General features: G+C 40.0%; 1 protein-coding gene across 1 annotated transcript in view; it reads left to right on the top strand.

Annotated features, from left to right (window-relative positions):
• Window positions 1-632: 632 nt before the first annotated feature.
• The window catches only part of LOC136855828 (uncharacterized), a 105,963-nt gene continuing 83,940 nt past the window's right edge, over window positions 633-22,655 (top strand). The window contains exons 1-2 of the mRNA XM_067133184.1: window positions 633-1,633; window positions 17,968-18,024. The gene's annotated coding sequence lies outside the window, so the exon portion shown is untranslated. The remainder of the gene's footprint in view (window positions 1,634-17,967; window positions 18,025-22,655) is intronic.

Raw genomic sequence — 22,655 nt, 5'->3', positions numbered from 1 at the left:
TCAGTAGTTTTTATTTGATTTAAGGTTAAAGTTAGCCATAATCATGCTTCTGGCAACGATGTAGGATAGGCCACTACTGGGCCGTGGTTAAAGTTTCGTGGACCACGGCTCATACATCATTATACCGAGACCACCGAAAGATAGATCTATTATTGGTGGCGTTGATTATACGCTGTTGCGACTGTACAGAAAACTCGATTGCGCCGAAGAAACCTCGGCGCATTTTTCACTTGTTTCAATTGTTATAATTTTTAATATTTTTTAATTATGTTCAATATAATTACTGTCATTACCATTATTATGAATACTGTTTTTTCTATTTCTTCATCAGCAACTTTGTGGGATATTGTCGATTGTCATTTATTTATTATGTTATCTAGATTATTATTATTATTATTATTATTATTATTATTTAAGCAGCTCTCTTGATTTTCCTGAATTCAATGACTGTTTTGGGGTTAATATTTCTGCTTATTATCTGTGTGTGTGTGTGTGAATGTCACGCACTCTCCCGTTCTGCCATAGCTGTCGGTACTATTATAGGAGGGTGACGGCAACTCTTGGCAACCCTTGGCAACTCTTACCAATGTGAGTTGTCAACTTAACCGAGATGGGACGTATGTGACAGTATAACTCTTGGCAACCCTTCCCATGATCCCTGGCTCGCTCAAGCTGTTACAAGCAGACAGAGAGTCAGAGACACTTTAGAAACAGTCGACTTGGGGCCCTGGGCTTGGTGGGCGCGTGGTTCGTGGTCGGAGGATGTGAATAAGTGTTCCTATAGTGGCTTCTCGTCTCGCAGCCCTTTTTTCCGCCGATGGGAGAGATCTTTGCGGTGGGGGCTTCAGCGGACGGACGGGAAATATGTGGAAGGTGCTGTTTCTCTCCTCGAGGCTTTGTCGCTTCTTTGTGGTGTAAAGTGAAAATTTTGACTCCGTACCAAGTATATATCATTCGCGACCGCTGCTGATTTCAGGAAATTGTATTTTGACCTGTGCGAGAGTGTACAAGTGTCTAGTTCATTTTTGTCACCTCTTTGTGGTGTAAAGTCAAAATTCTTGACCCCCGTACCAAGTGTACATCATTCGGGACCACTGCATGTTTCAGGAAATTGTATTTTGACCTGTGTGAGAGTGTACAAGTGTCTAGTTCATTTCTGTCATCTCTTTGTGGTGTAAAGTCAAAATTCTTGACCCCTCACCAAGTATATATCATTCGGGACCACTGCATGTTTCAGGAAATTGTATATTGACCTGTGCCATAGTGTACAAGTTTTCCAGTTCACTTTTGAGCAGTCACTGCGATGAGCTTTCGATTTTTCTGTTCGTGGGAAGCTAAAACTGATCATTAACTTCCTAGTTCGCAATACATAGACAGTCAAATACATGAAACCCGTTCGATAAGATTTCTTTCGACCACCGTCATGAAGATACAGATGAAACGAGCAGCAGTGGCTTTCGGGGAGGAAAATCCAAGTGAACTGACGCCCATTCCCACCGGGGAAGACGCGTGATTGCGCCGTACATTCCCGCGTGGCAGCATTTCCATTCCAAGGATTATCTTCTGCAGGAATCACTGCCTGGTGAAACGACGGCGGTCTATATGCCTCGTCAGTAGCGATTCTCATGACTAGGTAAGCTTTAGATACAGGTAAGCACGTCCCCATAGTGCACATGCGGTGCACTGTAAGCATTACTTAATATTCCATGCCCCTAGCTGCAACCCCTGTCATTTCTTTTACCGTACCTCCGTTCATATTCTCTTTCTTCCATCTTACTTTCCTTAGCCGTCTCCATGACCTCATAGGTCCCAGCGTTTGACCTTGGGCTAGAATTCCATCTTCCATTCCATTCCAGAAAAGCACGTCACAAATCCTATGGTAACACCTGTAGATTTACTGACTGACACGCTGTTTACAGTGTAGCCTTCTGTTTGCATGTCTGCAGATATTTTATTATTATAATAAAAATAGTGTAACCAGATCCGCTGAGCTGACTGTCAGCTCTCATAGGTCTGGCCAGAAGGATTAGAATGAAGTCTTGACCAAGTCTAGGTCAGAGGCCAAACACTGGGACCAAATAGGTCATTCGGTGTGGTGATGAATGAATGAAAATGAAAATAAACAAGTAAAAAAATGCGCCGAAGTTTCTGTACGTCGTATAGTCAAGGCCACCGAAAATAGATCTATCTTTCGGTGGTCTCGGTATAATGCTGTATGAGCCGCGGCCCATGAAACTTTAACCACGGCTCGGTGGTGGCCTGGCCTATGTCGTTGCCAGAAGCATGATTAAGGCTAACTTTAACCTTGAATAAAATAAAAACTACTGGGGCTAGAGAGTTGGAATTTGGTATGTTTGATGATTGGAGGGTGGATGATCAACATAGCAATTTTGGGAGGTGGTGGGGAGTGATCTGTGGACGGGGTTGGGGACGGCTGCTAGGCTCGGCGTTGATGAAAATCGTGGCTACAACCTTATTTCTAATGGAAAAATATGATAATGATTAGCGCCGTGTAAAAGGGAGAGAAGAAGACCGGATTTTCCACATAGATGGCAGACGGGGATGACGTTTGGTATTCGAAAATAAACATGTCGTGCAACTCAGGGGTTTCCTCTCCGTAGGGGTGGGGGGGGCGGGGAAGTGCCGTCAGTGCACATCACGCGGTAAACTGTAGGCATTGCTGAACCTTCCATGGCGCCTAGCTGCAACCCTTTAATTCCTTTTGCTATACCTCCTTTCATATTCTCTTTCTTCCATCTTACTTTCCTCATCCCTCTCCTAACAATCGATTCATAGTGTAACTGCTTTGAGGTTTTCCTCCGGCTACAACTTTCAAACCTTTTACTGTCAATTCCCCTTTCAGCGCTAAATGACTTCACAGATCCCAACTCTTGACCTTTGACCTCAATTCTTCATTCATTTCAATTCAAGGGTCTTCCTTAGTATATAAGTAGATTACGCCTGCATGCACATGCTTGCGCAAGAAGCAACATATATGAACAGAGCTGCCAAACACTTATATATCATCCAAAACAAGCATTAACTGCATCATTTTCATGATTTTTCTTAGAATATTTTCACCTCTCAACGTAACTTACTTTAGCAGGGGGGTAACTAGCTTTAGTGGCGCCCGGGGGCATTTTCCCGAGATGTAACCGAGTATTGCACCAGCCCGGAACCTTTCCCCTGAAAAAAAGCGGGACGCCATGTCTTGAAAACTAACCACAGAATTTTCTTGAAAACAATCTTATTGTTTTCCCACACCCAAATTATCAGTAATATCCTAATTTAATCTTATCTGATCTAACCTAACCCAGGGGCATGGCAAAACAACCGGGGCTGGTGCAAAACCAGCATAGTACATCTCAGGAATTTGCTCCCAGGCCGGACTCTGAAAGCGCCGCCCCATTCCCGCCCTGAAAAATACTGAAGAGGTGAAAATGAAACGCCCATTTGAAGTCTTCTTGATGTCTCGGTCATTTGTTTTTCATTTCACAAAGCTAAAACAAAAACAACGTCTCAGATTTACAGCGGAAACGTAGGGGCTTTGTTAGAAGCGAATTCGCCAATGACAACATCCAAGACCAATTATGCCAGACCAGACCTGCTCAGAGGATGCCAGAGTGCTGCGCATCCCCCGCCACCGGCCCCCCGCCCCGCGGCCCCCTTCCCCTTATTTACGCCACTGTTCTCTAGAGGTTGCACCTTCTTTACACTTACAATATATACAATTCCTCATTTATTTGTTTTCACATGATGTTACCACTTAGAAGGAGGGGTCAAATGGAACTTTTAGCCCAGGTTGGGAATGAGATTAGAGAAAAAAAGACTTTTCATAAAAAATGGTAATGTTAGGAAAAAATGGGACTTTTAGAAAAAAATTGACTTTTAGAAAAATGGGACTTTTTAGAAAAATAGTATTTTTAGAAGAAATGGGACTTTTTAGAAAAATGGTATTTTTAGAAAAAATTGAACTTTTAGTGAAAAAATTGGGACTTTCACAACATTTGACTTACAGAAAAAGTTGGGGCTTTTTTTAGTAAAAGAACTTAGAAAAAAAAAACGAGAAAAAATGGGACTTTCAGGGAATAAATTTAACTTTTAGAAAAAATGGGACTTGTAGGAAAAAAATGGGACTTTTAGAAAAAATTTACTTTTAGAGAAAAGGACTCAGAAAAACGGGACTTTTAGAAAAATGGGACTTTTAAATAAATTTGGACTTACAGAAAAAAATGGGTTTTTTAGAAAAAATAGAACTTTCAGAAAAAATGGGACTTTTATAAAAAAAATTTATTTTTATAAAAAGGACTTAAATTAAAAATGGGACTTTTAAACAAATTCTAGACTTTTAGAAAAAATGGGACTTTTGGACTGACTGATTACTCTTTTAAATTGGTGTAACCAACATATATATAAATACCTATATGTATATATAGTTATATACTTTTTTTTTCAACGTCGTTGCTGGTTACGACAATTCAAGAGTAATCAGTCAGTCCAAAAGTCCCATTTTTTCTAGAAGTCCAGTTTTGTTCAAAAGTCCCATTTTTTCTAAAAGTCCCATTTTTTCTAAGCCCTTTTTTTTTATAAAAGTCAAATTTTTTCTAACAATCCCATTTTTGTCTAAAAGTCCCATTTTTATAAGTCTTTTTTTTTTTTTCAAAAGTCTCATTTTTTTCTAATTTTTTTTTTCTAAAAGTCAAATTTTTTCTAAGTCTCATGTTTTCTAAGTCCTTTTTTTCTAAAAGTCCCCTTTCCCTAAAATTCTCGTTTTTCCCAAAAGTCCCATTTTCCTTATTTTTTTTTTCTAAAAGTCCCCATTTTTTCTAAAATAAAAGTCATTTTTATTAAAAAGTCTTTTCTAAAATTCAAATTTTTCTAAGTCCCATTTTTTTCTAAAAGTCCCCAATTTTCTAAAATTCCCATTTTCTTCAAAAAACCCATTTCTTCTAAGTCTTTTTGTCTAAAATTCAAATTTGTTTTCTGAGTCCCATTTTTTCAAAAAGTCCCCTTTTCCCAATATTCCCAATTTTTCCCATAAAGTCCCATTTTTTCTGTCCCATTTTCTCCAAGTCTCTTCTCGGAGGAGCGAATGGGGTAAGACCGCAAATTTTTACGGGCAGCCAAAGCCAAGAGAGCCGTTCCCTCCTCCATACATTCGTGTCCTCTGCCTTCAGAAGAAGATCAGTGACATTTTTCGTCGATCCCAAAAGAATTTCCTGCTCTTCCAAGGGGCGGGGGAGGAGGGGGCCAGGGAAAACTGTGTTATTATTGTTAGGTGGTGAAGCGAGGAAGTGTCTCTCATAAGATAAGTCCTTTTTTTATTAGTTTTCTGTAGGAGAAAACTATTATGGAGATGGCTTTTTGTCTGTCCGTGCGCACTTTTTCTGTCCGCCCTCAGATCTTAAAGATTGCTGAAGCTAGAGGGCTGCAAATTGGCATGTTGATCGTCCACCCTCCAATCATCAGACATACCAAATTGCAGCCCTCTACCCTTCTCAGTAGTTTTTATTGTATTTAAGGTTAAAGTTAGCTATGCTCATGCGTCTGGCACCGCCATAGGTGCCAACAACACAGGCTACCACCGTGCCGTATGTAAAAGTTTAATGGGCCGTGGCTGAGGGTTTCATGGGCAGCGGATGAGAGTTTCATAGGCCGTGGCTGAGAGTTTCGTGGGTCATGGCCGTGGCTGAGAGTTTTGGGCCGCGGCTAAGGTTTCATGGGCCGCTGCTGACTGGGTCGCGGCTGAGAGTTTCAGGCCGCTAGGCCGCTGCTGAGAGAGTTTCATGGGCGGCGACTGAGAGTTTCATACAGCACTATACGCTATACAGAAAACTCGATTGCGCCGAAGAAACTTCGGCGCATTTATTACTTGTTTATCTTATTGCCAGGGAAAGAAACCATTGCCATAGCTTAGGATAAGTATTCTAATCCCTTCTCTTCTAGATGTCAGAAGGTTGAAATGTCATTGCCTGAGAGAGAGAGAGAGAGAGAGAGAGAGAGAGAGCTGAATAATCAATCTCTCTTACTGAATTCATTCGATTATCTGAAAAGCAAAGAAAATCAACAAAACTCAACCAAGAATTAGTGACTGTATCTCCCGCAGGGGTTAGTGTCCGACAGTGCACCTCATGCGGTGCACTGTAGGCATTACTTGAGGGCCTTTGCAGCGTGCCTTCCTTAGGCCCCCATAGCTTCTATAACCCCTTTCGTTCCTTTTACTGTACCTCCTTTCATATTCCATCTTACTTTCCTCAACCCTCTCCTGACAATTGATTCATAGTACACCTGCAAAGGTTTTCCTCCTGTCACACCTTTCAAATTTTTTGCAGAATGACCTCACTGGTCCCAGCGCTTGGACTTTGTCCTAAATTCTATATTCAGTTCAGCCCTAATTCCCAGCAGCTTCGGATGAAGAGAACGCCCATCATCCAACTATTATTAAACACTGGGGCGTCAAAACGCAGCCAAGAAGTAGTGAATGTGTCATTCTTGTCTCGCTCCAGTACAGAGACACAGAGCTTCCTGCTCTGGTGGATTTGAAGTAACATTCATGTTTATTTATTTCGTTTTTTAAATTAAATCATTTTCTGTCTTCTCCTGACCTCTGAAAAACTCGATTCATATAATTTGTTATTTAAATGGTCTCTTATATTCTGTTCATGTACTCACAGATGCAAACAAGTAAAAAATGCGATCGAGTTTCTGTACAGTCGCTACAGCGTATAATCAAGGCCACCGAAGATATATCTATCTTTCGGTGGTCTCTGCATAATGCTGTGTGAGCCTCGGACTATTAAACTTTAACCACGGCCTAGTGGTGGCCTGGCCTATATCGTTGCCAGAAGCACGATTATGGCTAACTTTAACCTTAAGTAGAATAAAGCTACTGAGGAGGCTAGAGGGCTGCAATTTTGTATGTTTGATGATTGGAGGGTGGATGATCAACATACCAATTTACAGCCCTCTAGCCTCGGTTGTTTTTAAGATCTGAGGGCGGACAGAAAAAGTGTGGACAGAAAAAGTGCGTACAGAAAAAGTACCGACAGAAAAAGTGCGGACAGAATAAAGTGCGGACAGAAAAGTCGGACAGAAAAAGTTCGGACAGAAAAAGTTTGAACAGAGAAAAGTGCGGACGGACAGACAAAGCCGGCACAATAGTTTTCTTTTCGAGAAAACTAAAAAGCCTTCTAGCACACCAATTACCCTCTCCCTGGCCTGTCAATTACATCACTCGCGTCTTCTGCCTTAAGCGACTTCTGGTGTCGCGATATATGATCCTGTCATTCCGGAGTTGATCAGATTACGAGGTTTTTCCTCCCGTTCCACCTTTCAAACCTTTAACTGTCAATTTCCGTTTCAGAACCGAATGCCCTCGTAGGTCCCAGTACTTGGCCTAAATTCTATATTCAATTCAGACATCTGGATAAACAATATTTATGAAAATCCTTGGACGACTGCATCCAAAACCATGTGTCCTATCTCATTCAAACGGGGACACACAGTGTGTTATTAAGTTTAGGGTCGCCTGAGAATGCAGATAGAAAAATAAAAATGAGAGAGAGAGAGAGAGAGAGAGAGAGAGAGAGAGAGAGAGAGAGAGAGAGAGAGAACTTACAGGCAACATACCCGAATTCATTCCCACGGGAAAGAAAAAAATGCATCTTGCATTTCTTGACATAAACAGTGAATGTTGTCCCCTGATATGAAGGCAGTTGACTGATTTGTAGACCTCATAATCACACACACTCACACACACATATATATAGTACATATATATAAAGTACATATATATGTGTGTGTATGTACGTATATATAAACTGAAACCGGGAGACAGACAGTGACAGTACTACTGTGTGTCTGAGTACAATAGAGACAGAGACAGAGAGAGACAGAGCCTGTCACGGTAACAACAGTAACTTAATCCCCAGCAGGGTATCTTAAGACGGCAGAGAGAGAGAGAGAGAGAGAGAGAGAGAGAGAGAGAGAGAGAGAGAAACACCCGCTCATTGCAAAAAGAGTCCCATATATAGTCTGACGCTAAGCGAAGTCAAAAAATGGCTTCTCATTTGCATAAACAGACTTACTGTGTGTAATTTGACAGCTGTTTTGTCATTGTGACTGCTGAACTGATGACGCTGCAATGGGCTTGCGTTCCCTGTCCCTGGTATTTAAATATATCCTACTGCTTTATTTGTACGACACGAAATTAACAATCGTTTAGTGGCTTTGGACATGAATCAACAATCCCAGAGCTTGAAGATTATATACAGTTTATCCTTCCCACAAACACACGTACATATATATATGTATTATACTGTATCTATGTGTGTGTGTGTGAATGGAAATAAATAATATTAAATCCATGAGCAACAGGAAGTTTTTAAAAGCGGTAAGACCCAAAAAATAACAAGAACAGTAATAATAACACTCTCAAGACACCGGCACAGATTCATTATAAGCGATGGACTGAGCTAAGGAAGTCAGTAGACGCTGCGTCGCTGATGACAGCAGCCAGTCCAAAAAAAGTAAAAAAAAAAATGATTAAAAATTCTGTGGACACAGCTGGAGGGAAGCGATGCGCTGTGTAATAATAAAAAAAAGCAAAAACGAAGCGCATGGCTCAGCTAAAATCATCATCAAGAATAATGATGTGGTAAGAGCCATCTCAAAAGAAAGTGCCAGTGATACAGTTTATTACATTGGTCGATGGTATATAGCGGTTAGTGTCGTGGCATGCCACTCAGACGTCGCGGGTGGGGGTTCGAGTCTACCCCAGGGCGATGACTAAAAATCACTGGCTCTGTGTCATGATCAGTTACTGCTGCAGTGTTCTATAAAAATCACTGGCTCTGTGTCATGATCAGTTACTGCTGCAGTCTTTGGGGAGTCTGCTGCGGTGGGAGGTTGGAACCAACATATTCTTTGGAATCTTAAAGAATTTCAAGCCAATGGCCCCTTTGGGGGGCTTGTTCCAGGTGAATAGGTTTTGTTTACTGAAATAAAAATAATAACAATATAGATATAGATGATAGTATAGACAAAATACCTCTAAATAACACTGACCTAGCGTGGGATTGTTAACGAGCCAGGATCATATTATTATTATTATTATTATTATTATTATTATTATTATTCAGAAGATGAAACCTATTCACCTGGAACAAGCCCACCAAAGGGGCCACTGACTTGAAATTCTTTAAGCTTCCAGAAAATATTGGTTCCAACCTCGCACAGCAGCAGACCCCCAGAACACTGCAGCAGTAACTGATCGTGACACAGAGCCAATGATTTTTATTCATCGCCACGACGCTAACCACTATATACCAGCTGACATTCAATGGGAACATCTGAAAATAATAGACGCGGCGGTGAGCATTCAAGAATGCAATCATACTAAAAATAAAAGCAAACTAAGCAACACACTGTCATAAGACTTGGCAAAGGACTTAAGGTCATAACATGACTGACATTAAGGGAACGTCAGGAGCCAGGAAGGTGTTCAGGAGCCCTGTCGTAGAGGAACAAAAAAAAAAAAAAGTAAATATAATGTTTATTCTCCGTAGGGGGTTAGTGCCGTCAGTGCACCTCATGCGGCGCAATGTAGGCATTGCTTGAGGTTCTCTGCAGCGTGCCTTCCTTAGACCCATAGCTGCAACACCTTTCATTCCTTTTACTGCACCTCCTTTCATATTTTCCATCTTGTTATCCTTAATCCTTTCCTAACAATTGATTCATAGTGCAACTGCTTTGAGGTTTTCCTCCTGTTACGCCTTTCAAACCTTTTACTGTCAATCTCCCTTTCAGCGCTGAATGACCTCATAGGTCCCAAGTACGAAGCTACCAGTAAGTCATTAACTCGTATTCCACCTGTTTGTGATGAGTGTGCGATAAGTTACTGACGTGTATATGACCAGTTTTCCTGCGGGGTGAACGCTCCCTAAAGCTTCATGAAGCTGTGGGGTGTCTTACGGGGATGATTCCAGAGAGACATTGAGAGTCTCCAGAGAGACACCCACTAGGAATTATCTTTATTTTCATCGACTTTTCCACGTTTTTCTTCTTTAGTTTTCTGTAAAAGAATACTATTACAGAGGAGGCTATTTGTCTGTCCGACTGGACTCTTTCTGTCTGCCCTCAGACCTTAAGAACTACTGAGGCTAGAGGGCTGCAAATTGGTATGTTGATAATCCACCCTCCAGTCATCAAACATAGCCAGATTGCAGCCCTCTGGCCTGCTCAGTAGTTTTCATTTGATTGAAAAGGTTAAAGTTAGCCATGATCGTGCACCAGAGCGTGGGTGAAAGTTTCATGGGCTGCGGCTGAGATTTTCGTAGGCAGCGGCTGAGTTTCATACACCATTATATGCTGTGCAGAAAACTCGATAGCGCCGAAGAAGCTCCGGCGCATTTTTTTACTTGTTATTTTTCAACTTACCTCATAAAATTTCCTAGACACTTTGTACTGAAATCTTTTAGGGTTATTTTACGCGTAAAAAAAAAAAATGATAAAGCTATTGGAATGAGAGCATTATTGGTCTACGTTCACTGCCAGGCGTTTAGAATTGTTCCCAATACTTCGGAGAATGCCTCTGAAGTCTTTTTCTTCTTCACAGCGTTCGCTGCCGGGAGGCAAATTCTTGAGATGTAAGCTAGTGTTGCACCAGCTCCGGTATTTTTTTGCCATGCCCCTAGGTTAGTAGTAGGCTAGATTGGCGAGACTACACTAATTTGGTTCGGTTAGATTGAGAAACATAATGAAATTATTTTCAAGAAAATTCTATGGTTAGTTTTCAAGATATGGCGTCCCGCCTTTTTTCGGGGGAAGGTTCCGGTACCCAATTACGTCCTAACTACTACTTTGGGCGTGGGAAACCTAATGAAATTATATTCAAGAAAATTCTATGGTTAGTTTTCAAGATATGGCGTCCAGCCTTTTTTCGGGGGAAGGTTCCGGTACCCAAAGATATCCCCATTCTCAATTTGGGTGTGGGAAACCCAATGAAATTATTTTCAAGAAAAATCTATGGTTAGTTTTCAAGATATGGCGTCCCGCTTTTTTCTGGGAAAGGTCCCGGTACTCTGTCACATTCTCGGGGAAATGCTGCTGCTTTGGGGAGACTGAGAACGACCATTTCTTCTCCACGAGATTCTGAACTTGGAAGTGAACTTGAAATAGCTCCTTGGTTCTGGCGCCAAGAAATGGGAGTGTCCATTATTTTATGGACTGATAAAGAATCCGGAGAAACGTCTATGTACAATAGTACAATTTTTGACGCCAGTTAATACAGAAGCCCATTTTCGGGCTCACTGACCACATAGGAAAAAGTTCTCTTCGGCAAATTTGTATTTTATAACTTTAGATTTAGTCTCCTGTAAAATCCTACGCACGTACACATCACACACACACACACACACATATATATATATATATATATATATATATATATATATATATATATATATATATATATATATATATATATATAAAATATAAAAACACCGTATCGTGTTCCTCAGTTATCAAAAGGATGCACAGTAATGCCTCTTGTTTAGAAAGACGAGATGTATTTGTAAAAAATATTTACGGAGTTTGAAAAAGCTTTCGTCCATCTTTCTGTGGACAAACCCATTTCTGTCTACATATATATAGGCCTATATATACACATATATATCATTGACCTTATTCTATGGTATATCTTGTGAAAGCAATAAGCCTATTAATTTTTCCTGCTGTGTAATCACCAGACAATTAGAACTCAACAGAAATGACCGAATGATCACTTTTGGCAGACCTTCCTGATAAACAAATAAAACAATTGATCACTCGGCTGCTGTGACGTCACGCAGTTTGTCTGGGTCGTGGGCAATAATGAGTTGAGCAGCTGTGGGACAACAGACAATGTCCGATGGATGGGAAGAGACAACGCCATACGGCCCCCTTATGGGGGTAGTGCCGTCAGTGCACCTCACGCAGTGCACTGTAGGCACCATTTGAGGGTCTTTGCAGCATTCCTTCCTTAGGCCCCTAGCTGCTGCAACCCCTTTCGTTCCTTTTACTGTACCTCCATTTATGCTATCTTCCATCTTACTTTCTACCCTCTTCTAATAATGTTTATTAGTGCAACTGCGAGGTTTTTCCCCTGTTACACCTTTTAAACCTCTTATTCTCAGTTTTCCTATCAGTGCCGAATGACCTCATTCGCCCCAGTGCTCGGCCTTTGGCCTAAATTCTATATTCTATTCAATTTAATTCAAAACCATAGGAACCTGGATACTCCTACAGACAAGAAAAGGAATGACGTACAATTTACAGTGGCGTAACTAAGCTGGGGGGGGGGGCTTTTCGCCCCGGGCTGCACTGTCCTAGGAGGGGGCACATTGGCATCTTTTGAGCAGGTCTGGTCTGGCATACGTCTAGGTTTTCTAGCACTTTTCGTCTGATCGGAACGCTAAACAGCGATTTAAATCTGCTGTGTTGTTTTCGTTTTAGATGTTTGAAATAATAAGTAAATGATTGATCTGTCAAGAAAGCTTAAAATGGACGTTTCATTGTCACTACTTTGGTACTTTTTAGCGCGGGAAACTATGGTACTTTTTAGCGCGGGAAACTATGGTACTTTTTAGCGCGGGAAACTATGGTACTTTTTAGCGCGGGAATGGGGGGGTTTCTCTCAAGAGTCCGGCCCCGGGGGGACGGGGGCCGGGCGCCACTAAAGCTATAGTTACGCCTCTGCCTACAAACAAACACACAGGCGGATTACATAATTCACTTAATCGGAGAATGACATCAGTGATCAAACACGCAACTCCTTGGAAAAGAATCTTGTATTGTGGAGCCGTGAGAAAGTCCAGTAAAATAAACAAATAAAAATGCGCCGAAGTTTCTTCGGCGCAATCGAGTTTTCTGTACAGCCGCTAAGTTAAGGATACCTTAGTTTTACCAGACCACTGAGCTGATTAACAGCTTTCCTATGGCTGGCCCGAAGGATTAGACTTATTTTACGTGGCTACAGCATGTAATCAAGGCCACCGAAAATAGACCTAACTTTCGGTGGTCTCGGTATAATGCTGTATGAGCCGCGGCCTATGGAGCTTTAACCACAGCCCGGTGGTGGCCTGGCCTATATCATTGCCAGTCGTTCGGTCATTGCTAATTTTAACGTTAAATAAAATAAAAACTACTGGGGCAGAGGGCTGCAATTTGTTATGTTTGATGACTGGATGGTGAATGATCAACATACCAATTTGCAGCCCTCTAGCCTCAGTAATTTTTAAGATCTGAGGGCGGACAGAAAAATTGTGCACGGACAGACAAAGCCGGCACAAAAGCTTTCTTTTACAGAAAACTAAAAAAAAATAAAAGTACGAACAAGCGAGACTTTGGAGCAATAAAATGCTAGCGAGGAAGACTGGGATGCCCGATGCCCGTACCCTTGGCTGGTGACTAGAATAGATTTCTCTTCTCATTCTGTGGCGCCAGATAAAAAAAAATAAAAACAAATCCTCGATCTTCTGTATTGACGCAATTGACTGTTAAAATTCGTCTCTGTATTCTTAAAGGTGTTCTTTTGGTTCTTAGAATCAACTAGAAGTTAATTGCAAATAATATTTTTATTTCAGTAATATATATATATATATATATATATATATATATATATATATATATATATATATATATATATATATATATATATATATATATACACACACAAAACGTCACGTAGCCATCATTCAGACATAGATGGGTTCAAGTGATGATTACCTTAACTGAAGTGAGTGTTGTAGACACTTGTAAAACTGCCAGATGATCAACTATATATATTTACGTATATACATACATACATACATACAAACACACACATATATATACGTAAATATACACAGTTAATCATCTGACAGATTTACAAGTATCTACTACAACACTCTCTTCAGTTAAGGCATTCAAAACTTGGACACATCCATGTCTGAATGGTGGCTACATGTAAAATAACTGCAACTGAAATATAACTGAAGTATAAATGCATCTGGGAGACTCTGTCCGCCCTTTTGTCGAGGTCCATCCAAGATTCTTGCCGGCTCATTTGGGGAAGTTAAAAAAAAAAAACAGTCTGGCAGTCTGGCATAAGCTCAATCACCATTTAATAATTCCTTTTCTTTCTTATTAAGATGAACTACTTTCTATTTGCTTAGGTATCTTCCTGTAACATAAAAGGGAGATTTCCGTCTCGTAGTCAAGAGTTTCAGCCACTTGTATTGGACAACTAACAGTTATTCTAAGCCTTCTCTTGGCGCTTTTTTTTTTTTTTTACCCAGGAAAGACCGGCAACAAGGTTAATGGAGTTTTTTTTTTATCATTGTTGAATACGTGACAGTACATCAGGTATCTATTGCCCGCTTCTTATAGAATATATTGTGAAACTCTGCTGCCAGAAAATCTCTTCTTCTTAAGATCTCACTATGAATCCGTAATGTGCCTTTTGCAAATTATGCTTTATGCTCTTGACATATTCATATACTGTTTCTTTTCGCTAGAAGATTGCTGACCACAAACCTATCTATTACTTTTAACTGCAAATTTCTCCCACAGAATTAAGGGACCCTAAACCCTATATATTTTAAGTAAAAACCTAAAAATGGTCGTCAAACCGAAATCTAGAAAAGCAACCCGTAGCACATCAAGGCTTTTGTACTTTCATTGTAGGTGGATTTTAGCGCGTTTGCGCGCTCTGGTATTTAAACACCACCCTGCATTCAGATGCAAATTGATTTTTCTGGACTGCTGTCAAAACATTACAGATCGGAATTTCTTCGTTACTTTAGGATTTTCTCTTTTTCCGTAATTACTCGAGATATTTTTACCTCTCTAGGAGAGATAAACTTTTTGTCCTCGAGACGTTTCATACCTTGTCGTTTCGTGTCTCGGTGTCCATGCCGGTTTGTTTACATTTTCGGCCGAGATGCCACAAGAAACGTATCCCATGTGGTTTGAATATTCCTTCGTTTGTTTTCCGTTAAAATTACGTTATTTTGGTTATTCTACTTTTATTCCAAGATGCCTGGACAAGGACGCAAGTGAAACGTAACAGAAAGGTGGAAAATTTTAGGGGGGAAAGCGTTCAAGCAAAGAATTGAAACAGGAGATAAAGTCTCCATTGAAAGTTCATCCATAACACTTTCTTCTTCAGTTCATCCCAGGCTTTTTCTTCAGTACGTAAATCGTTATTCAGTGGAAAACCTGCTGACACAACCAGTGGTAAATGCTATATTATGAGATGTGATTATATTTTGAAGGTGTGTTTAGAAAAATGGTCTTATATTTTGAAGGTGTGTTTAGAAAAATGGCCTTATATTTTGAAGGTGTGTTTTAGAAAAATGGCCTTATATTTTGAAGGTGTGTTTATAAAAATGGCCCTTGATATTTTGAAGGTGTATTTAGAAAAATGGCCTGTCCCTATTGTCGTGAAAAATTCTGATATTGATGTGAAAATATTTTACAAATCATTTGAACTGTTCCATTTTTGTTTTGTGCTGGTGTGAAATTATCATACGTGATGATAATGTATGTAAATCAAGTTTTCTACCATTAACTTCTATGGTGAGTTGGTTGTAGCAAAAGTGAGAAGTTTACATACGAGTACCATAAAATTTTTCAGATAATATTATATTGATAATCATAGCATTGAATCTGAGAGTGGCTTATCACTTATGGATGTCTCATTTGATGGGTCCTGGCACAAGAAGGGCCATATGTCACATTTCGGATTTGAAGCAACAGTGGATACACGTTCAGGTGTTGTGGCCGATTATGAAACTCTGTGTGAATATTGTCTTACTTATAATGTTTTTGGAAAGGAGGCTGACAAATAAGGAAATGGGTAATGAGGAGTTTGTAATGCTAAAGGCATCCCACAAGTGCAGCATAAACTATGAAGGAAAGAGTGGAGGCATGGAGTGGACAGCAGCTGTGCGTGTGTGGAACTGCTCAGGGGAAACGAATGTGCGCTGTAAAACAATGCTGTCTGATGGGGACAGCACTGCTTTTGACAGAGTGAAAGAAGTGAATAGTGGAAGAGGACCTTATGTTATTGGAGTAAATGTCCAGAAGATTGAGTATATCAGTCAGGCCCATATGTCAAAGAAGTGAATGGGAGAGGAATCAAGCTGCTTGGAGGAAAGGACAAGCTTACAAATGAAGTTATTGAAAATCTGGCCTTTTATTACGGCCATGTTATCAAGACATACACTGGAGCAAGTATAGAGGAAACAGAGAATACCAGGTGCTTTTTTCAAAAAGAAGGTATTAATAGTGAAGTTCCTCCCTCACATTCTGTATTGAAAGTACAGTTTTATGTTGATCAAGCAGGAAAGAAAAGAATATTTGAAGTCTATGAAAATATGTACTTGCCCTTCAAGAAAAAGACCAGAAACGAAAGGAAGGCCTGCAAAGATGCAGTTTATGATGCAGGAGAAGGCTCAGTGCCAGGAAACTCTTCAAAAAAATCAGCAAAAATCATCACGCAATCAGGAAAAACCATCAAAAAACTTTGTTGTCTTTAATTTGAATTTTCTCAAAAGTAAGGATTGCTTGCTATTTTCACATGATCAGTATTTATTTTTTTAGTGTTTTTAAGTATGTGCTCAACATAGTTTTATATATACAGAATAGTTTTTACATGTTTATTTTTTCGTTTTTTCTGTTGTGTTTCCACACCACATACATACTAACATAGTACCTGGAGCTAAGATTTTATCACATGTTATATAACTGTTCCCCCGTAGGAGGGTACGGTACCCAGTAGTGCCACCAGTGCACCTCACAGGGTGCACTGTAGGCATTTAGTTGCAGCATCCCTTTGGCCCCTAGCTGCAACCCCTTTCATTCCATTGACTGTATCTCCATTCATATTATCTGTCTTCCATCTTGCTGTCCACCCTCTCCTAACAATTATTTCAAAGTGCAAATGCAAGGTTCCTCTCTTGTTACGCCTTTCAGACCTACCTACTATCAATGTCCTTTCCAGGGCTGAATGACCTCATAGGTCCCGGTGCTTGGCCTTTGCCCTAAACCCCATATTCCATTCCTATATAACTGTTTCATCATACCCATTAATGAAAGAATGAGTTTTGTCTAAGGCGATGCCAATATACGCTCGTATAGCTTAAGGAAACAGTGTACAGTATTCTGGTGTGAGTGTCTGGGGAGGTTGCTTTGTCTGCCATGCTCCCTGGGTTAGATTATGGTAGGTTAGGTTAGGGTGCATTATGTTAGGTTAGGTTAGGGTGCATTATGTAAGGAAATTTCCTTTGCACTACCAGTTTCACTTTTTTTTTTTATAAGTTTAGGGAGGGTCCAGGTGGGACAAATGTCCCCCCTCTCCTAGCCATGTGGGTTGCTGGGCCCTAAGGATAGGTTAGGTTAGGTTGCATCTTTTTAAATTATACCAACTTCCCAAGGGTGTATTTTCTAATTTTTTTTTTAGAAACATATCTAGTTATACTTTGGTTGTTGTTCCTGACATTACCTACTCATTTTTGTTTTCTCAACCTAAAATTATACTTTACTACTGTGGTCCTCATCTTTAAAGGAAACTATGTGTAGAGAAAAAATGATGATCAAAAATGCACCAAAAATTAGATAGATTGATGAAAACAAATGCTTCACATTTTATGAAATTAATTTTACACAAAACAGTCATATTATAGTCCAAACCTGATGCCCTGAGTCTTACCTGACTGGATTGGAGCTTTCTTTCATTTAGCTCCAGAAATAAGTAAAATTTTCCGTTAGTTTCCTGTGGAAAAGCTGGCTTTGAAAAACATTTTAATTCCAAAATATAAATTTTTAAATGAAATTTAGTTTAGAAATTTATATCAATAATGGGTTTTAAAGGAAAAAAATAATAAGATTCTTGATTGCAACTAATATTATTATTATAATATAATTTATTTGTAAATTTTTTTTCAGTGGCCAAGGAGGACTTGTGCTTCTTTTCCTGCCTGGGTTCCAACAACGCTAGGAAAGGTATTTTATGTTTCTCTTTTATGCTGTTCTGTGTTCAATTTGGAATATTATATAGTCGACCCCCCGGTATTCACTGGAGATGCATACCACAACCCCCCCAGAATAGTTAAAATTCACGAATACTTGACGCCCCTCTAAAAAAGCTAATAGTGCCTATTTTGATAGTTCAAACACCAAAAAACCCCTCAAAAGTGCTTATACCCGAGTATTTTAATAGTTTTATCACAAAAAAAGTGCATTTTATCATGAAAATATGAAAATACAGTAATTAGTGAATATTTCTCCATGAAACATACACTTCAGTATTAGTTATATAATATACTGGTCGCTGGTATAATGGTTAGTGTTTTGGAATGCCACTCAGACGTCATGAGTTAGTGCCTCCCCCAGGGCGATGAAAAATCACTGGCTCTGTATTGTGATCAGTTACTGCTGCAGTGTGGGGCGTGAGGTGGGAGGTTGGTGGAAGCTTGAATTTCAAGTCAGTGGCCCCATGAGCTTGTTCCATGTGAATAGGTTTCATTTACTGAATAAATAAAAATAGAAATACACAGATGCCAGTCTATCTGATCTATTACCAGTTCACGCTGGCCAAAGCGTGGTGGAGTTTCACTACTGTTTTGAAGACGCACAAAACGGTCGTGAAACTAAACAAGACCAATCAAGCCAAATGTCGAAATGCTGGAAATCTAACAAAGGAGTCATGGCTGGGATGCAAAATTTTCTTTGCTACTCTGGCTTCTTGTCTGTGTGTCATCTACTCTGAGGTGCTAGTACTAAATATTCTCGGCGGACAATCCTGTGGGATGCCGTTGGTTCTTAGTACTAAAATAAGTCTAGTTGGGAATCAAAGCTATTATATACAGTGGACAATCCTTGGGATGCCCCCCATGACTTACTTGACTTATGGGTTCTGTTCCAGGTGTGCGCCAATTATCAATTAATAGGCACCATAACTAGATGCCTATTCTTGTTGTAAGTACCTTTAATGGCACATCCGGTGCTGTAATTAACTTGATTATGCTACCTTAACTAGATACCCATTCTTGATAAATGTATTTGAAAAAGCGCTGTAGGATCAGAACGCCATAAGTTGGTGCCGGCATAACTTGGCAACAACCATTTCTAACAGTTTCTGTATTGTGTGGTCAACAAACCTACTTTACATTCACTATGCAGTGCTTAGTACTAGCACGGGAGTAGGTGATGCGTGGATAACAGACCAAAGTAGCACCAAATTTTCTTAATGATAAAGTCAACGATAATTTGAAACATTGTGCGAAATGGTGAAACCCTGTCCGGATAATCAAAGACAAGGTAGAGTTACCAAAGTTGAAGGTAGAATTACCAAAACATAGTGGCACCAAGTAATGAACATAGTCGACCTTTGTGTGAGCCCTTCCAAAGGAATTCATCCCTGGCTCATTTATTTTCTCTTGAGCAGTCCTTTCCCCACTAACACCTTTGAATTATGCACCTTTTTCACCAACACACACATGACACATATATATTATATATATATATATATATATATATATATATATATATATATATATATATATATATATATATATATATATATATATATATAAATGAATGTATATATTATGTAAATATAAAATATATGAATGTATGTAAATATGTGTGTATGTATGTATCCAGCATAACTCTGGAACCCATTGAGCAATTTCAACCAAACTTGGTATACTTATGACTTACTATCTGGAGAAGAATACTGTTGGGGTAAGACATCACTGGCGCAAAAGGGGTTGGGGGTGGGAAGGGGGTGACATGAAAATAACTGAAAACAACAGATATTAGTGTCTAATCCATAGTTTTCGAGGTCGCTGAGATGGATAGTGACACTCCCGATGCCCTTTAAGTCCAATTTCAGCCCCGATAGGAAGGGGGGGGGTGAGAAGGGGTGAAATAAATCTCAAAAATGCTGGGCAATGTAATTGAAGCAACTATCTTAACAGGAGAGAGAGAGAGAGTGAGTGTGCTTGGCCTTAACTCTATATCCCATTCCATTCCAACTTCCTTGGTAATCATTACATGTATGAAATATATGTCCTGTTTACAATGCTGCTCTAAAATGGAAGACTGCGGTGTCTTCAAAAATACAAAACAGAAAAATGGCAGATACTGCAGCTTTCCTTTGCTTTACCACTGATTTTGCAGATACTGCAAGTGGGACCCCCTAAATACTCGTGGAAAGCATTGAAGAAGAATCATTCTGAAACTGCAGTAACTTGTGTATTAGTGTTTCACGAGCCCAATAGGTGGCATTTCTCAATATCGAAAATTCTGCAGATTCTGCAGTTTTCCATTTTAGGACAGAGTGGGGAAATGCAGAAACAAAACTATGTACACCTCTGTAACACATTCTAATAGGCAAAACATCTTTTAGGGAAAGCCATTACGCAAATATAGAAAAGTGGTACAGTGCTGGGAACTAATTATGCATGAAGAGACTTAATGTTTGGTTGTCCAGTAGGGTGAAATAATTGAGGTACTGAGTCTTCCTAACGGGATTGTGGTTGAGTGGTTGAACGCAAGGGAATGTTCTATCGTTTTCATGACATGAACGATATTCCCATAACTGACCACACTCCTTGATAAGAATCATAAGCACGACGTGGATTAATGTAACATAATATACTCATTCTTGACAAGAGATATTTTTCCTTAAATTTGATGGGGTTGATTGCGTCACGAAATATATTTTGAATAATAATGGACGTCAGTGAAATGTTGTGACGATACAACAAAGACAAAAATAACATCGCCTTCCGATGAGTGGCGTGACAAAGCCCGTCCCTTAGATAGCATCTTTGCCTTGGAGGGGCCCCTTGCTGCTAGGGACATCGACAGCGTCAGGCCGTGTCGCCGTGGAAACTGGCTAAACAAGGCGTCACGAGAACGGCTCGCGTATAGGGAGCCGCCATCTTGCTATCCTTAACCTTCCTAACAATTGATTCATTGTGCAAACTGCACAATCCTACCTACCTACCGTCAGTTCCCTTTCCAGCGGTGAATGACCTCAAAGGTCCCGGTGCTTGGCCTTTGGTATAAACTCTAGATATTCCGTTACGTTCCTGTAGGTAGCCCTTCGTGAGTCACGCAGTTATATCGGAAGCAATCAGACTGATAACAAAGTACCCTTCTTCATTAAGAGTGATAATCATCTTTGGCTGCTTCCAGAAGACGATAACAAATGGTTATCATTCTTTATGAAGAATGCCAACCACTTTTAGCCGCTTTCGGAAGACGGTAACAAATCGTCCAAAGATTTTACGTTTGGAATTCTCAGTATAATTCACACAGGTATGAATAAGATTAAATATGTAAATAATACGAAAAACTGAAACGCTCTAAAACATAGAGAATAGGTTCCCCTGATGTTCTCGTCCCTGTTTTCATAGTAGAATAGAGTAAACTACCAATTACTTTTTACAGACAAATATACAGGCTACATAAACCTAAACCAGTGGTTCTTAATCTAGGGGGCGTGCCCTTCTAGGTGCCCCGTCAGCCATTTCCAGGGGGCCGCGAGCCCTAGAGAAAAATTTAAAATTCTCTAATTCACTATTCTCTTAACATTCAATGACGCATTCAAGATCTAGTCGCTAAGAAGTAGTGTCAAGTGTCTCAGTAATTCATTCCCCCCCAAAAAACACCCCTTCTCTTTCTCTTTGTTTTCATTTTCCATTAAATCTGGGAGGGAATTTTACTCATAGATGCAAGGGCCGGGGGGGACGTGGAGGGAAGGACCAACTCATAGAGGGGGGCGTGGTAATAAAAAGGTTAAGAACCACAGACGTGAACAGAAGCACTTAGTAATAAACAGAATTCTATTTCCAGAAACATAACTAAGAGGAATTGATTATAGTGAACGACCACACGTAAAAGTACAGTCATTCTTGTAGCATACACACCCACACATTTGCTGACCCTGAGTGACACGCCTACGTACCTGGGCTCATAATCGAAATCGTCAAGGGGGTTCCTTGGAAAGGCGACAGCACTGTGTTAATCATACTGCTGCCCTATTCGTAAAGGGTCCATAATTCTTGCATTCTCCGGGGTGTTTGTTGAGTTACGGACTGCTATTACCACCGCTAAGATTCAGCCAGCCTTGTGCTGACACGGGCTCTTGCTCCTCAGCAGCCCGTAACTGACGGTTGAGATTTTGCTGAGAAATAGGTCGTTAATAGTTCGTGCAAGTGCAGTTTATGGTGTGAACCGTGCCTTCCTCACTGGTGATACCATTCGGCTCAATCTAATTACTGGTAGGAGACCCTGGGGAGGACGTACTGCACATTAGAAACATTGAATTTATTGGAAAATACCTCAGCGAAGATACTCTGACAACAGCAATTTGCAACCAAATACTTTCGAGGCTTGACTACTGCAACGTTATGCACTACACGGTCTCCCTAACTACCTACTAAGAAAATTGCAAGGAGTACAAAATAGAGCCGCCAGGTTAATAAAAGGACTACGTTCCTTGACAGAATCTAATTGAGCTACATTGGCTCCCATTAAAAGCTAGAATAGAATATAAAATACTGCTTACAGTCTTTAAAGCACTAAAATATGATGAACCAACATATCTGAGAAACCGCTTA

The sequence above is a fragment of the Macrobrachium rosenbergii genome, chromosome 33, assembly GCF_040412425.1.
Source record: "Macrobrachium rosenbergii isolate ZJJX-2024 chromosome 33, ASM4041242v1, whole genome shotgun sequence".
NCBI lineage: Eukaryota > Metazoa > Arthropoda > Malacostraca > Decapoda > Palaemonidae > Macrobrachium > Macrobrachium rosenbergii.
The sequence above is the reverse complement of the archived record's forward strand: the minus strand, read 5'-3'. Positions and strand labels throughout refer to the sequence as shown.